This window comes from Brachionichthys hirsutus, unplaced genomic scaffold, assembly GCF_040956055.1.
Source record: "Brachionichthys hirsutus isolate HB-005 unplaced genomic scaffold, CSIRO-AGI_Bhir_v1 contig_652, whole genome shotgun sequence".
In the NCBI taxonomy this organism is placed as follows: domain Eukaryota; kingdom Metazoa; phylum Chordata; class Actinopteri; order Lophiiformes; family Brachionichthyidae; genus Brachionichthys; species Brachionichthys hirsutus.
In genome coordinates, this window is record NW_027180541.1 from 61736 (window position 1) to 74829 (window position 13094).

Here is a 13094-nt window from a genome sequence, read left to right on the forward strand (position 1 = left end):
GTTGCTCTGAGCACTGATGCAAAGGCTATTACCCAGAGTGCCCGAGCGGGTTGGCCAGCAGTGCTGAGGCCACAGACTGAGGCACTTCAAACAAATGAGAGTGTGCAAGGAGACAAAGCATATATCTACTATTTCTTTTTAAATGGTCTACTGTACTTTGGGTTATACATATTAGACGGAAGGGTTATAGACAGACAGAAATATATAATCATGCTTTTAGTTATAAAAAAAAATAATGTACTATATTATACTGTAGTTAACCATTTATATACTTTTTACAACCACTCTCTCCCTTTTTCATTTCTCTGAAAAATATAGCAAATATTTCAGCAGAGTTCTATCTGTTAGAGACTAGCAGGCAGTATTTGATGTCTTCTTACAGAACTTAAAGTTTGTATAGATCTTTTTTTTTTGCCCCCTCCATCCCTACCTCCAACCTTCTTCTCCCTACCCTGACCGTCGCTCTGTCTGACATAAAAGCCAAAGTGTGTGACATGTGACTGAGCTTAGGCAAGCACAATTTCATTGCACGACAGTGCACGTGATATATTCGATTATTGAGTGTGTTCACTCAGATTTAAGGCATGCAAAATGAAAACTTATTTCAGGCTGCAGGAGTATGGGATGCATTACCAGTCACGGAGCCCATCGCACAATGTGATTAACTGGAAACTGTGGCATTCCAATATTGAACTGAAGTACCTAACTTTTGCACACTTAACGCCCATTAATTTGACAATTGGAGCAAGCTGTAATTTCAGCACAGCACGATGCAGTGTAAATTGGCTGATTTATGATAAAAGCTTATTTTACTACTGCCGGAGCTGCAGTGACATGCAGAGATAGGTGGAGCAAACAGCAAAAAAAAGTGCTCACTACTCGGCAAAACGGGAATAAAGTGTATAGAAAAGTAGAACATGGCTAGTCGATGTCATACCACTAATGGAAGAAGCTTAAATGGGGCATCATAAATGCAGAGATTAATTGAAATGTGCAGTCAATTTTGTCCGCGCCGTCATTCTGTCTGGATTTGTGAGGGATGTAGTAACCAAGGTCTCCTGAAACCATGAAGAAGAGGAGTGAAAACTAAATTGCTCAAGCTTTGCCAGTTGGCTGCTTTATAGGAAAAAGAAAATGGCCTGAATCATTACCACTTAAAGACCTGCTGCCATGATTAGGTGTATTGATTTGCTAAGTCTAAGCATTAGCATTCTAGATCGATGAGATTAGTTACATGCAATAAGATTCTATCCCATTCCCAAGAGAAAGTGCCGGTACTCAAACGTCTCGCCACAAGTGGAGTCGGTCACCATGTCCACGCGTGGACGTGATTGGCATCCTAATTCACAGCGTGGAAAATGTGAATTCTTAAATCTGACAGCTGCAGGTTTTACTTTCATACAACTGGCTCTGCTGGTAAATTAATGCGTTAGTGCAGCATTGGTGAAGCAATTTTGAATAATAAAATCACACAAGAGAGATTTAAGGAGCTCTATAAAGTGCTTGATTCAACTATTTAATGACTTCGTATCCAAACACCTGCTTCTGGTTCCATTGCTGAAGAATCAGCCAAATGGACAAAGGCCTCCAGTTCTATAATATTCCTGAGCTTATGTGCTGCAACAATTTTTATTCTCTATAAGGTTTAAGTAAGGACGGCACGGTGGCGTGGTGGGTAGTGCTGTCACCCCAGAGTAAGAGGGTTCCGGGTTTGATTCCCATTTGTGCAGTCCGCGTGTTTTCTCCGTGTCTGCTTTGGTTTTCTCCGGGTTTCCTCCCAACTCCAGAAATACGCAATTTAGGTGAATTGATCACTCCAAATTGTTCGTAGGTGTGAGTATTTGTCTGTCTCTGTGTGGCCCCCGTGATGCGCTGACAATGCATCCATGGTAAGCCCCGCCTCTCGCCTGGAGTCAGCTGGGATAGGCTCCAGCAACACCTGTGACCCACGAGGCACGGGTAAAGTGGCAAGACGATTGAGGTCATCTCAGCTACAAGAAGATGGATCGATGGATGTCAAGAACACTGAACAGGATGGCATGGATTCAATATGCAGAGGCACAGACTGACAGTAGCGCAATAGAAGGGTTTAATCCAAAAAAGTATACTCAGAAAGCAGCGCACACTGCCAAAGGTACTCAAATCGTTAGGCAAAAGGCAAAATCAGGCAGAGGTTCAGAAACAAGACTGGCGATGACAGGAGAAAAAAAAAGGCTGGAACGTAACTGTCAGGTTCAATGAACTGGCAGGGGACTGAAGACAGAGGGAGGATAAGAAGGCAGGCAGGGTGACGAAGGGAATGAGGAACAGGTGTGACAATCAGAGCAGGTGTGACAACGAGAGGGACAGAGGTGAGAGAGCACAGGAAATAATGCAACACGAAAAGGCAGGGCATGGAAGCAAAAAATACCAGAACAAACACGAACACGACAAAGACTTCTTCTGAAACCAAGCCCTCATTAACTTTAAGGTCTGCTTGTGGTCATTGTCTTTAAGGAACATCCAGTGATGACTAAATCTGCATTTTCAAACATTTTCAAACAGATCAAACATTGGGACTTCAATACTAAAGAAGTCTATGAAGGTTGGCTCAGTGCTTTAACAAGATGTGATTTGCAAACGTGTCTCTTATGAGAGCTGCCACAAAGGTCGATCCATTTCTGAGCCTGTAGCAGTAGAATAAAGAAACTCTCCTAATGTGATTTGTTTGCTACAAGCAGCTAATAACATTTTTTTTTACCATTAACAGTAAACCAAATATACATTGGAGGTTGAATAGATTTACTTTATGCTAGCGAGAGTGACGCTAGATGCATGCATATGAGGCACGGGAAGGGAGGCAGAGAAGAAATGTGAGCACAGGCCCCTGGAGAAAAGACTGGCGAAGATGATTGCAAGGATAGAGAGACAAAACTAACTTTTTCTGAACACATATATAAAAGATAAGATACAATACACAGAACTGCATCCTGTCTGTGAGGGAGACGGAGATGATCAAGCCTTTCTTTGCAGAAATGTATTAATAGTATGGTGCATTAGGATGGAGCATCATTCTCTAGTTTTACAGGTTGAATATGTTCAAGAATTCAGAGCAGCAGGGCTTCAGGACAGGACATACTTTCAAACAGAAAGGTAACACTTGATATTAAATAACAGGCAAGGGGGCGTGGCATACAGATCATAATAACTTCCAAGATTTGAAACTGTGAATTTAGTTTGATTTTGACACTAAAGTGCACTTTATGTTGCATGCCAAATTAAGCAACCGTCTGCAACCACTTAAACATTTTATGGCTATTCATAAATCCCAGCATTTTACTCACTTGCTAAAAAGTAAGAGAATAGAAACGGCCCTAAAATGTAATTTAACTTTTGAAACTCATGTTTTGGAGCTGATAACATTTGATTGAGGATTATCGAACAGAAAGAAGCATATCCTCGCCTCTGCAAAGCCGGAACATCACAATCACATTGGATGAACCATGTGCATTTTTAATATTTTAGCAAACATGCTAGTTGTCAGCACTGGGACACAGAAGATTTTTGAGCTGTAATAACAATAATATTATTCGCAATAAAAATGTACAATCTGTGTGACACATTAAGAAGACATGTTTTCTGTCCATATTATGTAACACGAAACTTAAAAGGTCTATGCTGATTTTGTTGCTATTGTTGCTTGCAAGTGCCCAATTTTTTTTTTTTTTGTAAATTGTATATGTTTTGATTATACACATTATTTGTGTATAACCCTAACCCTGTTTTTTTGTTTATTCCATTGATCCATTTCCTTGATGATTGATCTCAATCATCTTGCTTACCGCCGCTTTACACGCCTTGTGGGTCGCGGGTGTTGCTGGAGTGTATCGCAGTTGGCTCGTGGCGAGAAGCGAGGTTCCCCACAGCCACGTGGCCAGCGCATCGCAGGGCCACACACGGACAGACAGCCACTCAATCCACTTTCCACCCCACTTTCCACTGTCACTGGCATTTAGACATACTCGTGCAACCGATATCTCATCGTCTTTTATGTGAAGTGCCCCTCTAAATATGAGCCAAAGTGAAAACGAACAATAGAGGCCGATAAACAGGAACCCAAGCCTGTTGGATGTCATCTTATTTGTAGAAAACATGTCCAAAGTCTGCTGATGGCAAATCCGCCTAATTGGTTATTTTCCATGATGACAGGTGTAGAAAAGAAAAGCCCCCTTAATGAGACGTCGGCTGTAAGTCCACTCAGAGAAGCTACTTTTTAGAGGAGCTCAGCCAAACCAATCTGGTCTGGTGCCTTAGGATGCGCTCTGGCTGAAAGAAGCCTGACAGTGACTCTGAGCCTTATTAAAATCTATTAAAGAAGTGTGTGTGTGTAGCCTACAAGCAAAATTAATGAAAACATCAAACCTTGCCTTAAAGAGGTTATTGCCTTAAAGAGATGACAAAAGAACCGATAGCGTAATCAATTAATTGAATATTTTGCATGAGTCCAGACAATTGATAAGGACATGTAAAGGAATACAATTAGATTTTTAACCTTCACCATTAGGATTTGCACACAACTGTCAAGCCTCTCTGGAAGAGTATTGCCAGTAATACCTATTTTGCCACCATCAGCATTTCCAATAGTCTACATGCAGAGATTGGGAACAATGAATCCAAATGCCTTCATGATGCAGAGTTTACATCAGGCCCAAAAAAATCAAGTGGAATCTTACTCCTGTTTCTTTGTGACCCTGCTGCTGTACAGACAGCACTTTCAATTTATAGTTTACAGAGTCAGCCATCTGAATCATCATTAATAGTGCCCTTAATATTTTTCATAAGGGATATTTTTTGGGGGGGCAAGCAAATAATGGCTCATTGCGATTAAAATAAGAAAAGATATGGTGGTATTTATGGTAAATCTTCTGTTCAGCCTTGACACCCACGGTGCTAAAAAAAAATCAATCCAGATTCACCCTGTCAAAAAAGTGATGGGCTGAAACTCATCACAAGCTCCTGGTATCACACACATATCGGGAACTTGATTGGCTTCCCTGTGCATCCGCACACACAAACGTTATTGGCTTCAAAAATCTGTGTGGAGAGGCAGAGAGCTGCATTGATCGATGACAGCGCTGATATCGAAAGATCAGCACAAACTGAGATGTTAAAGCGGCCCACTGTGTGAGGAACCCGCTGTAAAGGCTAAGGGGTCAACATCACAGAGGATGACAGTGTGCATAGTATTCCGGTTATCAGTGAATGTCAGCAGGGAGTCTTCAGGAAGTGTGGGAAGCAATATTTATTTAATTTCATAACATCAGCACTTTGCGTCAGCGGTTTTCAGTCACTGTCAAACACCTCTGCATCCGTCTGATTCCGTCTAAAGAAATTAAATATTGCTTCTTATATTTGCTATAGCAGTTGATTTGTTTTAATTTATAATGAAAATCAAGGTCACTGAACAATCAGCTCGGTAGAAAACAATGTAATGGTATACCAGTGAGACATAACATCAAAACTAGCTGCCTAATAATATTCCCCCCTTTGCCAATGCCACAGGAATGCCAAAATGTGTTCTGTGGAGTCCAGAGTACCAAAACATTGGCAGCAGCTCCTTCAAGTCCTATGTACCCCCCCCCCCCCCCCCCCCCCCCCAGGGATTGGATTTGTTTGTCCAGCAAATCGCGCAGGTGCTCTTCTGAATTGAGATCAAGGGAATGAAAACCAAGTCAAATCATCTTTGTCATCTTTGTGTTCTTAAAACCATCCCTGAACCATTTTTGCGGCCTTGCAGGAAGCATTGTCTTAGTGGAAAAAGGCCACCACACACACGCACATACACCTACACACACGCACACACACACACACACAGTAACAGCATTTCAACTCCTCTTGGCTGCAGTAACAGTTATTGAACCATAGTAGTTCCAGCCATTATAGAACTGTACTCCTTTTGGAATCAGTCAAAGTGAGGAGAGGTAATGTGAAAAAAGCGAGTCAAAGTTTCGATCGGTTTAAAGTCTATAAAACTGACTGACGTGAAACATTTGCTTTGAGCTCAGATTAAATCTTTGTTAAACTATTATTTTGCGTTCATACTGCAGGTTCACACCACGACACAAATTGTCAAAGCACATTTTGATGGAAATGTCTAGTGATGACGAGCAGGATTGTCTTTGCTATTGTTCTGCCAGCTATTCCTTCCTATTCCATACCTCCACCGAGGCTGCTGAAGGGTTCCTGGGTTGGAACCTTGATCCACCCCGAACTTTAATGTCTTCCTGTCCAATGTTCATCCCATAAATTTAGTTGAAAATTGTAACTTTTTTTGGGATGGATAATCCTATTAAATAACAAGAACATAGAAACAATAACATTTCCATAACTTTAACTATAACAACATTGTAGTGCTGTAATTTATTGTCGATCAATGAAAGACTGTATAAGGGTAAGCATTTTAACAAGACTTGTCTAAAACCCTTTAAACATGCCTGTAATTTTGTGGACAATATTTTAATTTGAACAAGAAATAGACTACTTAAGAAAACAGGAATCTTGTATTGCATTTCAGACGGATGTTTAGACACAAGCAGCGTTTCCGTGGACTGAAACTACAAACTTTCTAATAATTGCTCAAGAGTAGAAATATTGCAAAGTACCCTATACCGTTGCCATGCGAGCATTTGCGGCGATTATTCATGTGCACAGACAGCAGGCACCCTACTATGGCCAGAACGACAAGGAACTGTCCAGTTTCATCTGTGCTGCAGAGGCTGTCGCTTATATTAACACTTCTTGAAGTTAGGTTTGCTGAACCTCCTCTGTGATCTTACTCTGTGGTGGTGATTTTCAAAAGTTACATCTCCACCTACTGCCTTGCCGTCTATATTACAGCATTTTCAAACATTGCATGACTTTTCATTTTAAGATGTGTCAGCACTTAAGGATACACTGGCTGAGGTAAAGGTATAGAGTGAAACAGGTTCTATGTGATTTGCTATATTCCGATGACATGACGGCCTGAGTGGGTAACAGTGAATTTAACTAAACTAGTATAAAAAAGGTACCCAATTGGAATTCTTAAACACTCTCCAAAAAAAGGATCAATGCCTTATAGTTACAGAATAATCCTTATTGATGGCTTTAGTCATTTAAAAGGACTTGCGGTCAAAGCCACATCAAGTGTTCAAGGTTGGAACCTGTTTCTCTGTTTCGTGCAAAAAAATCTCTTTTTTTCCCACCGTAATTTACATAGTTAGTGCCAGTTCATTGCTACATTTAATGTTACTGCTTTATTCTGCAGGGTAACTTGTGTTTCCTTTAACAGTAGCTATTTGATTTAATTAAAACATGGCCGTTTTCAACGTCTAAATGACTTCAGAGAGCTGGGAAATTAAACACTCATCTATTGATGCTGCATATTACAGCCTTACAGCATCTTTGCAATTTAAGGTAAGGTTTTGTGCCACACATCAGTGACGAACACGAGATATCCTAATTACCTAAAATATCATAATCTTAAACAAGTGGGAAAGCCCGCAGGTTAATTTTTATTTCATATAAATTTGTCTTAGGTCTCCCGAAATGTGCTCCATACGCTATTTGAGCGTAATCGTGATGGTGCTCCTGCCTGACAAGTTCTGTACACCGTTTGCATGCGTTGAATCCGACCAGAGACTGACAGGTGTTGGTCACAGTGTTGCATTACTTCTTTGTCTAATCTGTATTTGCGGTTTCTTTGAACCACACACACCATTTATTGTCGTTGTTGGAGGCAGAAGAGACTACGTTTAGGCCACACATAAATGACTCCTATTTTGCAGGGCTGGATGGAATTATGACACCTTTCTCCTTAGTTATTAATGAAAATGACACACTTTATTTTGAGGGGATTAGTGCAGGCCAATTATTTTTTTAACAAGCAGATAATTCCTTAGCAGCAATTTTGATGATCATTTAAGTCACTTATCAAGCAAAGATCTCAAGCATTCTTCAATTCCTGCTTCTAACATGTGTCGAGTTGCTGATTTTCACTGTTAATTATCATCACCTCCATCAAGGAAGCTATGTTTTCAACGTTTGTCTGTTGGTTTGCCAGTCTCTCGACTAGATTACGTAAAATATACTGATTTCCATGCAATTTAGTGGAAACGTTTGGCCCAGATTAGACCTCATTAAATGCTGGTGCAGATAAGGTGACTGACCCTGTTTTCTTTAGGTTCGACATAGCAGAATGGATAGTGACTGAAGTAACAGTGACTTTTGGACTTGAGGGATGCGCTCTACTGAGTGCCATTCCAGTTTCAGATAGAGTACTTTGGTATTTTGAGAAGTCCAACAGCTGCAGCTGAGATTCTAATGGGAGAAATCTTCAGCCCTGAAGGTAATATAAACTCTCACATTAAATTTGTCCACATATGAGAAACAAAGCCTCACTGAAAATTTAACAAATGAGATTCAATACAATTGCTATCACAGATTATGTATACCGGTAATAGTATTTTATATTTTACTAAAAAAAAAATATATATATATATATATATATATTATGAGGGCGGCTCGGTGGCGCAGTGGTAAGCACTGTTGCCTCACAGCGAGATGGTCGCAGGTTCGTCTCCAGCTTGTGGCCATTCTGTGTGGAGTTTGCATGTTCTCCCCGTGTCTGCGTGGGTTCTCTCCGGGTTCTCCGGCTTCCTCCCGCCTCCAAAGACATGCAGCCTAGGCTGATTGGTGACACTAAATTGCCTGTAGGTGTGAGTGTGTGTGTGGCTGGTTGTCTGTCTCTGTGTTGCCCTGCGATGAACTGGCGGCTTGTCCAGGGTGTCCCCTGCCTCTCGCCCATTGACTGCTGGGATTGGCTCCAGCTTGGCCCGTGACCCGATAGCGGAATAAGCGGTGAGAAATGAAATATATATTATAATACTCTTTAGTTGCACTAAGCACCGCATTACTTTTGGAAAATGCAAGCCTGCAACAGACGTGTTAAGTGAGCAGCATCTCTCAAGCCCAGCTATTCATTTGAAAACAACAAAAAAACATATTTCTGTAGCTCTCAAACGTGCCCGGCTAGAGTGCGTGTGCGCGCGTGTTCGTTTAAATGACTGTCCTGCACTGCGATTGTTCAACAACAAAAGTTGCGTTGGGAAAAAAAGGACTTGAAACATCGGGGGACTTCATGGAGAAACTGACAGCTTGTAAGTCAACATGTCACCGCATCTTCAGCGACAACTCCGGAACATCTCAGAAGCGCACCAGCGACTGCGCGCGTGCGTGCACACACGCACGCACACACACACACACAAACACACAGGCAGGCGCTGCAAAGGAACGCGAAGCTCCCGAAACACCAATGAAGTGCGGGCTTATGGTGTCCATGAGGTTGAGCGGCGATTTGAGCTCTGCAGCACCCACGGTCGGTAAAATGGAGGAGGTGAGAGGCAGCGTGGGATTCGGTCGTGGAGCGGTCCAGAGCTGATGGGAGGCAGAAGAGATGGGAGGGACCCCCCCCCCCCCCCTCCCCACCCCAGCGAATCCCACCACCCCGTGGTGCTTTAGCCCCCAGACCCCTGTCGACTGATTCAGACGATGAACCCGTGACTTCTGCATCATAAAGGTGAAAGCACCCCCCCCCCCCCCCCCAGCGGTGACGCTGTCCTGTTCCTGAAATCGCAGGAAATATTTGCAACAATAATGCAAAATAAGTATTCTGAGACACTTTGTGTAGAAACCGTGACTAGAAATGCTTTTTTGGAAATCTTCCCACACACGCACACACACGCACAGATGCGCCAGAGGATGAGAATGACGCACGCAACGCACGCAACTAATACTGGTGGTGATTTGCAGACTCCTGGGGCTCTTTGTCCTCTGACTTACCCATGATGTCTCATCGGTGCCTTCACGTCGTTTTCCGTGGCGCAAATCCGCCGCACAGATCCCGTCTATTTCCAGTGGATTTCCTTTCCAATACCTGGACAGCCACCCCCCACCCCCTCACCCCCCCGAGATCTGCGCGCTTCTCACGCGAGGGGTGACGCACCTGCCATCATACTATAAACTGGCTGCCGATTACAAAAAGCTTTGAAAGTTTGCGCCTGTGCTCCTTGGCGCTGCGCAACTTTCCACAGCTGTCAGAAATAACCATGCCATCAAGCCCGAAGTTGGGAGTCAAACGCCTGGCTCTACGGGGGAGGGTTCCAGCCGTAGCCTTGGAACAGGTGTCCGCAGCAATATTAGAATAGTCGCACGCCGCAAAAGTTACGCACTAAATTGTTCCGCGGTCACCAGTGGATGCAGGTGTGCTCTGCGCAAAAATCCAGTCCGAGCGGCGAGACGCCACGCAGCGATCACAGGCATGAACACAGCCACTGTCAGAGGCTCCTGTGCAGCGCATTTCCGAGCAGGTTCGTGTGTGCGTACTCGCTGCGTGGGGAAGGGGACGTGTGCGCGCGCACGTGGGAGATGGAAGGGAGAGCGAGACAACGTCAGCTGCGGGCAACTGTGAGATTCGCCTTTTATTCCGTTGTGTGTGTTTTTTCTTTCTGACCTGCTATTCCTGGCTTCGTCAACGCCACGAACAAGCAGGAACGGGCGCACGTCTCACGCATTGCAATGCGTTTTTCTTCCATGCCAGATTTATGCAGGTGCTGTGCGCGCTGAGGAAATGCATGTGGTCATCATTAGGAGTGAGAAGCCTCTTCAATCTGCTGTGCAGATACTGAGATGAGATGAGAAAATGCAACAGATTGCTTCGAGTGAGGATATTGCTAAGTAGATTTTTATAACATTTCAAAATCTTTTCTCTTGGGCTCCATTTTATTTTCCAAAGCAGAGAGGAAAGGATTGTTTGGAGTCTTTTTATTTTATTTTGAATGGTTAGCTGTAGTCAGCATGTCATAATGGGATTTATTCCTCGGATGGTATTTAGCCATCTCTATTTTGCATGATTAAACTCAAACATTAAAAAAGGAGATTGTAAAACACATTCAGCCCAACCTTATTTTAGGTTCAGCCTGTCACACAATGCAGTGAATTGACTCATTTATGCTAAATAAAAATATCTACGGGAATAACAGTGGAGCCATCTGTCCATATTCTTTGATCGTTTTGTACATGTTTTCGGAGACAGAATATTTATGGATGAAATGGTGCAGTGCCGCTGGAAGTCGTTGGAGGCAGTGCAGCCACAAGTAAAGCAAGACATGATTTTGTCTTAGAAGAAAAAAAAAAGGTAAAGCCAAATGAAACAAAAAAACATCTGTATTCATGTTATAATATGTTTATTGGCCTGTTAAAGTGATCCCTGCTGTTTTGAAAAATGGGTCTAAAAACACAATAATTTACCTCTACTACTTAAATACATGTACAAAAATATTTATTTATTTCTTACAAGCTATAAAATCCGTTTTGATTGGGGGTCGCCACTGTTGTTTATGTCGCAAGGCATTCTGGGTGTGACGTAATTTGGTTGTAGCGCCCAGCTCACTGCTATTGTTTAGTATGGCAGTCATTTTTTATCAGCGATCAGCGCCTCCGTTCAGCCTTTACAGTCTGAACCAAAGCATCAGCAACGACGTGAGAACAGTCAGGAAGAATCCAGATACGAAACTGGACATTAAAATTGACGGGAGACTTCTAGATTTGCTCGTTTTGTTCATTGTGGCGTCTGCGTCGCCATGTCGACAGTGGTGGTTTAAAGCGCCTGTCTCTCTACCAGACACATTATCACAGCCTCCTCTACATTGGCATTTTCTTCGTCAAAACATTTGTCTCTTTGTTGCTCGGATGCATGAAAGGAGAAAAGCTTCGATGGGCGCATCATTCAAAATGGACATGAAGTATAAAATAAGCATGTAATGAAACGTTTATTCTTAAAGTCGAGCTACAAAAGCTATACAAAAACAATTTAGTGACTTTTAAGAAATGGGTGCGTTGTGAATATTTTTTAAATGGGTTACTTACAATGTTAATGTCATGAAAAGCAATTAAAATTATGACACTGATAAATGATCAGAGCTCTACATTCCTTTTAAGATGTAAAGACTTGGAATAGAAGATACAAATCTGAGACCGGCCTGAAAGAACCTCTTTAAAATGACCCCGCTAAAACAGATTAACGCTGGAGAAAAGACGGATGAGCAGTTGCTTGTTTTGAGTTGATGAAAATATGAATGCTAAGAAATGATTAGAATGGACTGACACGCTGCTTTAAGAAACATGGCTATTTATCTAAGAATACAGCAGCTATTCTAACTCCAGGTGCTCTCCAGAGACCAGCTCGGTGTTATTGAATTGACTGCTGGAACTAAATCCTAAATCTTCATTGAAATCAGAAGACTTTGATTAGTTGAGGAACTAAAAGGCAGCAGAAGTCGTCACCCCCCGCCCCACACACACACACACACAAACAAGATGGCTGGGTATGTTGCAGGGGAGAACCTGTTAAATTTGATAGAGGTTCTCTCTGAGGGAGCAAAATGCAAATTTTATTTAAACATTGTAAGAAAAAGTATTTTTCACCATTACTATTACTATTGTTCATTTATTCCAAATTCTTTATTTTTAAGAAAGGGACAATGTGTATTCAATAATTCTCAACAGAAATTGAATACACCCGAGTTAGCTGAAAGTCTAATTTCCACCGGTAGTCCCTTTGCCAGTTGTTATAGGCAGAATCAATGATAATATTGCTTGACACATTTGGACAGAACTCTGTAGAAGGATTGGAGCCGCAGCACAGAGGAAGCCGTCCTTTGTCATTGGGTTCAGATGATTTTTCATACTTTTTTTTAGGGAAAAAGGTATTGTCAATTATGCTTTAACGAATGCTTTAACAAGAGTGGTGGAAAAGTGTGCAATAGTCCAGATGAAGCAACGTGTTTTGGAATGGATCCTGTTCAAGAGGCAGATCCATGAGTGTTGAACTCAATGAGTGTTAAAATAAGTAAATACAAATTAGATAAACAGGTGACATCATAATCAATACATAAAAACAACAGAGGAGCAAGGAGTTTGCCTCAGACATCCACCATAAATCATGTTGGATAATTTTCCATCCATTTCAGATGCAGTTTTTTACCCTTTTATTTTACAGTGGTGGACGATTGAAACTG